Consider the following 10,068-nt stretch of genomic DNA (forward strand, 5'->3'; position numbering starts at 1 on the left):
AGCGTTGCAATTCCAAGTATTACGTTCAAATAGCAGCAAAAACGTATCCCTGGTATACATACGTGTAATGAAGGAAAAAATAGACTCTGTAGTCCCTGCTCAAGTGGTATTTATTATGTAAGTTGCCTGCAATATATAAAACACAAGCATGAAACTTTGTGCTCAAAACTTGAACAGATAAAATAAACACGGAAAGGCAATAGACAACGAGTTTTCTCAGCCATCTTTTCCCAAATTCCCAATTAAGTTCAGTGGTATCAGTTGACTGCTCTTTCTTTCTGCAGGCCTCCCTACCAAATGGCAGGGCTTTGAAATTCTACCCTCCCCAAAGAAGAAGGCAATACCCTTTGCCTACATGCTTCCTTAGCTATGTGAGACAGGTTTTTCTTTCAATCTTTTGTTCACATGCAAAATCTTGAATATTCAGAGAAGCACTAGGCTTTTCACATTCATTTGCCTTAAAAGTTTCCTGACTTGCACCTTCTCATGTCAGTGTTTTTTTTTGGATGATAAAAATGTATGAGGCAATTTCAAATCATAAAGCTAATGTATGAAATGTGGAAAGTTCTTACGCGCCTTTTCTTCCCCCTAAGAGGACATGATAGGAAATATGTTGAACAGAAATAGTTAAAACTATGTTTAATATGTCCTTTGATTTGTCCAAGAGCCAGTAAGTCATTTGTTCTCCCGAACTCAAAGTCTAGGTCCCCAGGGGGAGAAAGCCAGTTTGTCTGGTTTGCTTTCTAATCCAATCCTCTGTGAAGGGCTTATACCACCGACGGGCATAGTAAATGTTGAAGAAATAATTTTTGCACAGCCTCCTTAAAGAATGAAGGGGTTGGGAGGAAGGATTAGATAGTTTTATGATGGGTTCCTTACTCATGGCTGAATTATGTTTTCCCATAAAAATATCTTCATACTTAGAGATAGTGTACTTCTATGTGGATAAAAAGATATCTAAGTTCATAAGTGCATATATGTGATTTAAAAATCAAATTTGGGAACTTTAAAAACTAAATAGATAGCCAGGCATGGTGACACCCACCTGTAGTCCCAGTTACTTGGGAGGTTGAGGTGGAGGATCCCCTGAGCCCACAGGATGAGGCTGCGGTGAGCTGTGATCATGCCACTGCACTCCAGTCTGGGAGACAGAGCAAGACCCTGTCTCAAAAACAAACAAAAGCAAAAACAAAAAAATACAAAACTAAATATAATTTTAAAACTTCTGCTTCTAACCCAGATGGAGTAACAGCGACTAGATTTACCCTCCTATGTGAAGTAACTAGAAAACTAGGTGAAACATATGAGAAACACTGTGAATATCAGACTCAGTATTTGGACATTTTTGGTCAATGACCCTTGAAAGATGGGAAACAAATGGTGTGAGCCCTATGGTCATCTAGGAGGCCTGCCTTGAGAGAGTTTCTAGGCTGCAGTGCAAGTAGAGAGAGCCCAGCCAGAGTTTGGTGAACTTGCTGGATTGGGGAGAAGGAATTGGTAGATAATATGGAGGGTTTAAAAAAAGCTAGAGTTCAGGGGACAGGGTGTCAGAGGACAGAGGGGGGCATAGGGAAAAAAATTTCACAGATCTGGGGAGATGTCCATGTGAGTATTTAGCAGAGATAAAAGGCATGTGTGTGAGGAGAGTATTCAGCAGAGTACTGCTTTCCCCAATGTCCCCATGCCATCATCAGTGTCTAACTTGTGGAGTCCACCCCAAGTTGGTCATTACAGTTATTTAAATTCCAAACATAGTTAAAAATGAAAGGGCAGATGTGCTGATAGATAAGTGGGTGTTGGCTATAAAGAAAAGATTCTCAATCTGTCTTTGTGGATCATGGTTTTTGTTTTTGTTTTTTTTACCAGCACAAAGATTTCCTCAGTTTGTGTTTAAGAAATGAGTGATTAGCATTTTTTTTTTGGTATGTTGAAAACAAAATATAAAATCTAAATTGAATATGATAACACCATGTTAAATGAATCCATTTGGCTAAATAATCCTCACGACAACAAGTTAGTGAAAATTAATCTCACTCGCTAATTATTTTTGTTGCTCTCAATAAGATTATTTGTTTTTTGAATTGGGGGTTCTCAATCTGCTGCCCAGGCTGAAGTGCAGTGGCACAATCATGGCTTGCCGCAACCTCGACTTCCCCGGCTCAGGCGATTCTCCTGCCTCAGCCTCCCAAGTCGCTGGGACTACAGGCACACGCCACCACACCTGCTAATTTTTTGATTTTTTTTTGTAGAGATGAGGTCTCATTATGTTGCCCAACCTGGTCTTAAACTTCCAGGCTCAATCCAGCCTCCCACCTCAACCTCCTAAAGTGCTGGTATGACAAGACCTGAGCCACCACACCCGGCCAGGATTCCTTCTTCTAAAACTACATTAGAGAAAGAAAGAAGACCATTGGTATTCACAGAGAGCGTGCCCTTCCCTCCTCTGCTCTCATCCTATTTTTTTTTTTTTTTGCAAGTTTCCATTTTGTTGAATCAGAGCAGCATGCAGAACAGTGCTTTTTGCCATGCAGCTGAGTAAATTTCCACAATTGCACAACATGGAGATCACAGGTCACATCTTCAGAGTTAATTAAATCACTGTGATGTGATGGGTGCTTCCAGCTGCTGGGCCATCTACGGCCTTCCAGTGGGTAAACCCAACATGTGTCTGTGGGAGAGTAAATCTCATGCTTTCTCACCTCGGTGACGTCCTCCTCTACAGGTCTCTGCTCATTTCCCATCAAACACGTTTTCACCCATTCAAACTCAATTTCAGAGTCTACACTTTATGCAATTTAAATACCAAGTTTCGGTAAGACAGCCCTTTTCTGTTCCTTGAACACTGTTTTGTCCACTTTGATACAATAACAGCTTCATTCTTACGGGTCTTTTCAGCTAAAACAGTGAGATAAAGAAATCATATAATTTCTCCAGCATTTCAATATTCTAAATTGTTTTCATATCAGTTATCACAAATTTGTTTTATGTTCATTATTCGATTATCCCCACAGCAATCCGATGAGGCATTATTAGCTTCAATTATTAAATGAGAAAAATAAAAGCACAGACATGGGGGGATTTCAGGACTGAGAGAACTGAGACTAATATCCATTTCTTTTCAATTCCACCTTAGCTTTCTTTCTCTGTATCCAACGCAGAATACTGGCTTTCGAAAACGATTGGGGTCTTTTAATTGAGAGAATAGACTGCATTCTACAGGATTTAAACAATTCCCGTAGTCAGATTCTTTTTTCTTTTTCTTTGCCATCCAGGACGTGGGCTTCCTTACCACAAAAGAAGACAGTTTGGCCCATCTTGACTACTTTCTTCCAGAAGTCAAAGCATTTCTCAGTTGCACGAATGCAACACTTGACTTCTCTATGCCTGTCTCTGAAAGTAGGGCAGTCAAGACACCCCCATTAAAGGAAGAGCCATTTGCATGTGATAGGTAAAAGGTAAGTTGTTATGCAGCCACCTTGGAGAAGCTCTTTGTTGTTAAGGAGGCATCGCTCTGTAACCACACATACATTATGTGCTGTGTACACATGTGCACATGCAGGAAATTGCCAGAGAGAGTTGGCGGGGAGCACTGGCTCAGTGGAAGTTTCACAGAAGTGTTTTCTATTTGGGAGCACAGAAGTGTCATCTGGCTCCTGTTAGTTTTGCTGTCAACATTTACTTAAAAAGGGAGAGGCTCTCTGTCCATGCCACCCTCGGGAGGATCATTATTTAATGACTGGAATGGTTTAAGTTTCAGGTATCTATTAGGACAAAATGGTAACACAAACAAATGCCCTACAAGAGAGAAATGATCCATTTTCAGAGTTTAACCACATTCACTGAAATATAGCATTATTGTTCATTTCTACTGTAGTCTTTACAAACTGAAGCCAATCTTAGAGGACTGTCAAGGCAACAGAAGATAGGCATTTAGCGACTGACGTGATCTCTGGAGAATGTAATGCTCTAAAAAATTATTTTCAGGACGGGCGTGGTGATTCACGCCTGTAATGCCAGTACTTTGGGAGGCCGAGGCAGGAGGATGGCTTGAGCCCAGGGGTTCAAGACCATCCTGGGCAATAAAGCAAGACCTTGTCTACACAAAAAGTTAATAATAATAACTGTAATCCCAGCTACTCCAGAGGGATCACTTGAGCCCAAGAGGTCGAGGCTGCGGTAGGCTATGATCTCTTGGGTAACAGAGTGAGACCTTGACTTATATATATTTAGCCGGGCTCAGTGGCTCAGCCTATAATCCCACGCTTTGGGTGACTGAGGTGAGTGGATTGCCTGAGCCCGCGGATTCGAGACCCACCCGGGAAACCTGGTGAGACCTCATCTCTACAATAAATCAAAAAATCAGCCAGGTGTGGTAGCGCATGTCTGTAATTCTGGCTACTCGGAAGGCTGAGGCGGAAGGATCGCCGGAGCCCAGCAGGTCGAGGCTGCGGTGGCCGGGAGTGACCACTGCACTCCAGTCTGGGCGACAGAGTGAGACTCCAACTCAATAAGTAAATAAATAAATATACTATATATATATATGTTTTTTCAGATGTTCCCTTATTTTTTTCAGGATGAATACATTTTGTAGCTGTTTTAATTACTGTCATATATACTATGAGAAACAGTATGGTGTGGCAATGAAGAAAATGACCTCCTGAAACAGACAGCCTGGGTTTGAGTCCCAGCTCTGCTACTTAGTCGCTGTGTGACCTTGAACACGTCACTTTACCTTTCTGTGCCTTAGACATCTCATCTGCAAAATGGAAATACTAATAACACTGGCTTCGTATGTGTTGAGGATAAAGTGAATAAATATTCATTTGCAACCTAAAGAAAAGTGTTTGACACATGGTGCTCACTTATTGTAAGTTGCTGTTTTATTGGAAGAGGGATATACACATGACCTTCATGCTCTCTTTGAATGTATTTAATATTTTACCAAAGGAAATTTTGACCTAATCATTGTTAGAGTTACAAAGCATTTTCTATCCCTGTATTAAAAAAAAGAAGAAGACATGCAAATTCTTCTTAAGGCAACTCTAGTAATTGGATATTTTGAGACCAAGAAGGAAGTAAGGTTACTTTATAACTAGACCCATTGGGGTTAGATGTAAATTCATTTCAAATTCTTTCAGAAAATTCTACTTTCTTTCTTCTAGTTATTCTCTTCATACTTCGAAGAGAATATTCCCTCAGGGGGCAGGGAGAAGAACTTTAATCACTGTCTCCTCCATTTCCTTACCCCAATTTTATTTGGCTAGCAAAGCTCTCTTGGGAAGCTCAGTCAATGCCAGTCTCTCTCCCTTTCTCTCTGTCTCTACCTTCCCTCTCTTGTTCTCCCTGTTTCGTCCTCCTCTCTCCCTCCCTCAGCTGCCTAGAAAGTGCTTTCTTCATTTTGCTTAATAAAATCTTACTCATTGGCCAGGCTTGGTCCTCAGCCTGTAATCCCGGTACTTTGGGAGACCGAGGAGAGTGGATTGCCTGAGCCCACAGGTTTGAGACCAGCCCAGGCAACTTGGTGAGACCTCATCTCTACAGTAAACCAAAAATTAGCCAGGCATGGTAACACAGGACTGTAGTTCCAGCTACTTGGAAGGCTGAGGCGGAAGGATCGCTGGAGCCCAACAGGTCGAGGCTGCGGTGGCCGGGAGTGTGCCACTGCACTCCAGTCTGGGCGACAGAGTGAGACTCCAACTCAGAAAAATAAAATAAAATAAAATCTTACTCATAGGCTCATCCTTTACGACTCACCCCAATTTCCACTTCCCACAGAGACATCTTTCACTGATTTTCCAAAAAGGGCTGATTTTTCCCTTCTCTGTGTCCTTACCACATGTTGCCCATTCTGACCTATTAGGTTACAATGATCATTTCATATATTTGCTTGCCATGTGTGATTTTTCTTTCTAAAATACCCACTGTATTGGTCTTCCTATGGCTGACTTCTAGCTTGCTGTCCACCACATATTTTTCATTCAGTTCTTGCAGATGAAGTATGGAGAATTTATGCATCGGGACTTGGGTAGAGTTATTCTTGGTGCAACTGGAGAAAGTATCTTCCCAATAAGTGTTATTTGTAGGTTACCAAGGAACTCAGTCTCCTCAATTTGTCTTTCCAACTGGCTCGTTGCTGGCACCTGTCATTCCCTATCAGTGGTCATTTAGAGGTCTGGTTACGTTTTAAACTAGTTAAGACATTATCTTGTCGAGAATTCATAAAAAAATAAAAATAAACAGGCCTATTAGTAAGGATCAGTTTATTTGAGAGTGAAAAGAATGATATACAGAAACGATAAACTGTCATGTTAATAGGATCTAGGGTATGAATTATTAGAGAGCTCATTGGTCAGTGAGGGCGTTACCTAGAATCTAGAAAACTCAGAGGCGAGGAAGGGAGTCAATTCAGTGGAGATTTGGCCTGATGGAGAGTCATAACACTCAGAAAAGGGGAAGCTTCAGGTGAACTTGTTTTGTTTTGTTTTATTTTTGAGTCAGGTTCTCATTCTGTCACCCCAGACTGGAGTGCAGTGGCAGGATTGCATCTCACTGCAGCCTCGACCTCCTGGACTCAGGTAATCCTTTTGCCTCAGCCTCCCAAGTAGCTGGGATTACAGGCGTGTGCCACACACCTGGTTGATTTTTTTTTTTTTGCAACTTTTGTGGAGATGAGGTCTTACTGGGTTGCCCAGGCTGGGTCTCAAACTCCTGGGCTCAAGCAATCCTCCTGTCTCAGCCTCTCATAGTGCTGGGATTACAGGCGTGAGCTACTACACCTTGCCAGGTGAACATTTTGCTTGAGACTGAATGTGGTTCTCTTTTTCCCTGATAAAGGTGCAAACCAATGGCTTTGCAATAGATCTCGCCGAACTCCTTGCAATTATGCAAGACAAGGCATTGCCTACTGGTAGCAAAATGAATTAGGTTCAATAGTAGGCTCAATGCTTGAAAAAAATTACCGTAATTCAATCCAAAGGAGATACTCTGTTTTGTCATTTCCTGATTCTTTGCTCGGTGAAGTTGCTAAGAAAGTTGATCCATTCACATACAATTCATCACATATGTTTATATTTCAAAAAGCTGAAGAGATGGAAAAGACTGGCTTTATAAACCCCATCTGTCTAACTATTAAAGCGTTTGCAGACTGTCAAACAGTGTTCTCTTTGGAGGGGTCGGAAGGTCCCAGAGCCTCATCGCCCCATTTCCTCCACTGGAAAAAGCTGTTGATATGAGAAAAATTGGTAGTTAAATAAGCTATCTGGTTTTTTAGAAATGACTTCAGGAATTTTAAGCCATATGTTTACTCGGGTAGAGTACCTCCCATACAACTCTCAAGAGCCGGACTTACATGGCGTTTCAAGTATTCTCTGGCTAGAATTTAGCCATGTTTGAAACTCCATGAACAGTTTCAAATGCACATGCTATCCTTCTGTCATTCCGTGGCCAGTTTTTACAGCACGAACTACAGTATCTTCTGACTTACCCCCTTCTTAGCCATTTCCACAGGTACAAACAACAGGGTCAAGGCTATCTTTACTTCTCCATGATCGGATACATGGCAGCGAGAATTCTCTTTCCTCAAGTGCCATTTTTAAGTTTGCCATGTCCTCTTTTTTCATACGCGTACAATGGCTCTTCCTTCCTGTCAAGTCCCCACTTTAATTTTGTGGCTCAGAACTGTCTACTGGTTCCCAACACTGCAGACCACCTTCTGAGTCATGCCCTGGTTTTCGTCCTTTATTTTACCCCAAAGGCACCTACTTCACACTCTCCTCACATCATGATCGCTACAATTGGCTTATTTTTAAACTGTTCTTCATATGTAGAATTTCTTCTTCATCTCAGCCAAGTAATAATCCCTTCCTTCATGCAAGACCCTTCTGAGGTGCTAACCAGAACAAGGTATGGCGTTTCAGTATTTGAATGTGTTTATGAAGAACTGCGATGTAATCAGTTAACTCAATAAATTGATCAATTGGTTATTATTGCCTTGTTTTTACAGTGTAAGTATTGTAAAGATACCAAATAATGATTATAAAATATAGTTGTTTTTTTTTTTGTCCTCAACTGTGATAGAACGGACTTAAAACACTCTGTTAAGATCAAGAAATACCAAATACAGCTGGGCACAGTGGTTCATGCTTATAATCCCAGCACTTTGGGAGGCCAAGGAGAGAGGATCGCCTGAGCCCAGGAGTTCAAGACCAGCCTGGACAAAATAGCAAGACCTTGCCTTACAATTTAAAAAAAAGTAGCTGGACGTGGTTGTGTGCACCCATAGTCCCAGGTACTTAAGAGGCTGAGGCTCACTGCCTGAGCCAAGCAGGTCAAGGCTGTGGGCAACAGAGTGAGACATCAACTCAAGAAGAAAGAAAGAAAGAAAGAAAGAAAGAAAGAAAGAAAGAAAGAAAGAAGGAAGGAAGGAAGGAAGGAAGGAAGGAAGGAAGGAAGGAAGGAAGGAAGGAAGGAAGGAAGAAAGACTAAATACTGTGCTAGGGCTACAGTAAAATGTGATAGAACTCACAGGTTTAAAACAGTGACCTAGGCTGGGCTCAGTGACTCAGTGTGTAATCCCAGCACTTTGGGAGGCCAAGGTGAGAGGACTGCCTGAGCCCACGGGTTTGAGAGCTACCCGGGAAACTTGGTGAGACCTCGTCTCTACAATAAATTAAAAAAAAAAAAAATTAGCCGGGCATGGTAGTATGTGCCTGCAGTACCGGCTACTTGCAAGGCTGAGGCAGAAGGATCGCAGGAGCCCAGCCAGGTCGAGGCTGCAGTGGCTGAGAGCATGCCACTGCCCTCCAACCTGGGTGACAGAGTGAGACTCCAACTCAAAAAAAAAAAAAGAATAAATAAATAAAACAGTGATCTAAAGTCTAAGGACATCCAGTCTCTTAAGCCCCTTTTTTCCATCACATTATTGGTGTCCCTCGTTCAGGTCACCTGTCTGGGGCCAATCCTAACTGGTTCTGGTCTTCTGAGCTGTCCAATATGGTAACCATTAGCCACATGTGGCTATGAAGTGCCAGTAATGTGACTAGTATGACCAAAGAACAGAAATGTAATGTGGATTAATTCCATTTAATTCAAATTTAGATTTGAAAATGAATATTCAATTAAATTAGAAAACTTTTACATATACTTGGAGCACCTTGGCTTTGTGAACTCCTTTTCCAACTGTAAATTTCACACATCTAAATACAGACCAAGTATTACTAGTGAAAACGTAGTGCCAGATCTGAGATGTATTATATGAGTAAAATAACACTGGATTATAAAGATATAGGATGGAGAAAAGAATGTAAAATAGCTCTTCAATTTGTTTATCTTGATTACCTGTTGAAATGATAATATTTTGGATATAGTGGGTTAAATAAAATACGTTCCAAAAATTTATTTCACTTAAAAATTTTTTTTAATGTGACTAGTAGAAAAATTAGAAATTACACATGTGGATGATGGTATATTTTAATTGGTCAACATTGCTTTAGATAAACAAGCTCTATATGGGATTTGCACTCGTCCTAAACCCCAAGGCCAGCTATTTTCATGATGCTTCCTGGGCACCCAGAATTCTAGTGCATTTGGCCCTCTGCTGATTCTACCATATCAATCTGTGATTTGAGCTTGTGTTTAAAAACATAGCCCTAATCGGGCTCGGTGGCTCAGCCTGTAATCCTGTGCCTTTGGGAGGCTGAGGTGAGTGGATTGCCTGACCCCGCGGGTTTGAGACCTGCCTGGCAGCGAGACCTCATCTCTACAATAAATCAAAAATCAGCCGGGCGTGGTAGCGCACGCCTGTAATTCCGGATCGCCGGAGCCCAGCAGGTCGAGGCTGCGGTGGCCAGGAGCGGCCACTGCACTCCAGTCTGGGTGACAGAGTGAGACTCCAACTCAAAAAAAAAACCAAAAAAAAAAACATAGCCCTGACCATGCATGGTGGCTCATCCTGTAGTCCCAGAATTTTGGAAGGCCAAAGTGAAAGAATCACTTGAGGCCAGGAGTTTGAGATCAGCCTGGGCAACATAGCAAGACCTCGTCTCTGTAAAAAGGATTAAATAGGGGTCT

At 41.7% G+C, this 10,068-nt stretch overlaps 1 long non-coding RNA gene across 1 annotated transcript; it reads left to right on the top strand.

Annotated features, from left to right (window-relative positions):
* The first annotated feature begins 3,342 nt into the window (after positions 1–3,342).
* Positions 3,343–4,835, top strand: LOC110595410. Its single transcript, XR_002481815.1, has 2 exons — positions 3,343–3,455; positions 4,574–4,835. It is a non-coding gene; the product is annotated as an uncharacterized LOC110595410 (long non-coding RNA).
* Positions 4,836–10,068: the final 5,233 nt, after the last annotated feature.

This window comes from Carlito syrichta, unplaced genomic scaffold, assembly GCF_000164805.1.
Source record: "Carlito syrichta isolate Samal-C Ts95f unplaced genomic scaffold, Tarsius_syrichta-2.0.1 Scaffold301769, whole genome shotgun sequence".
NCBI classification, from domain to species: Eukaryota; Metazoa; Chordata; class Mammalia; order Primates; family Tarsiidae; genus Carlito; species Carlito syrichta.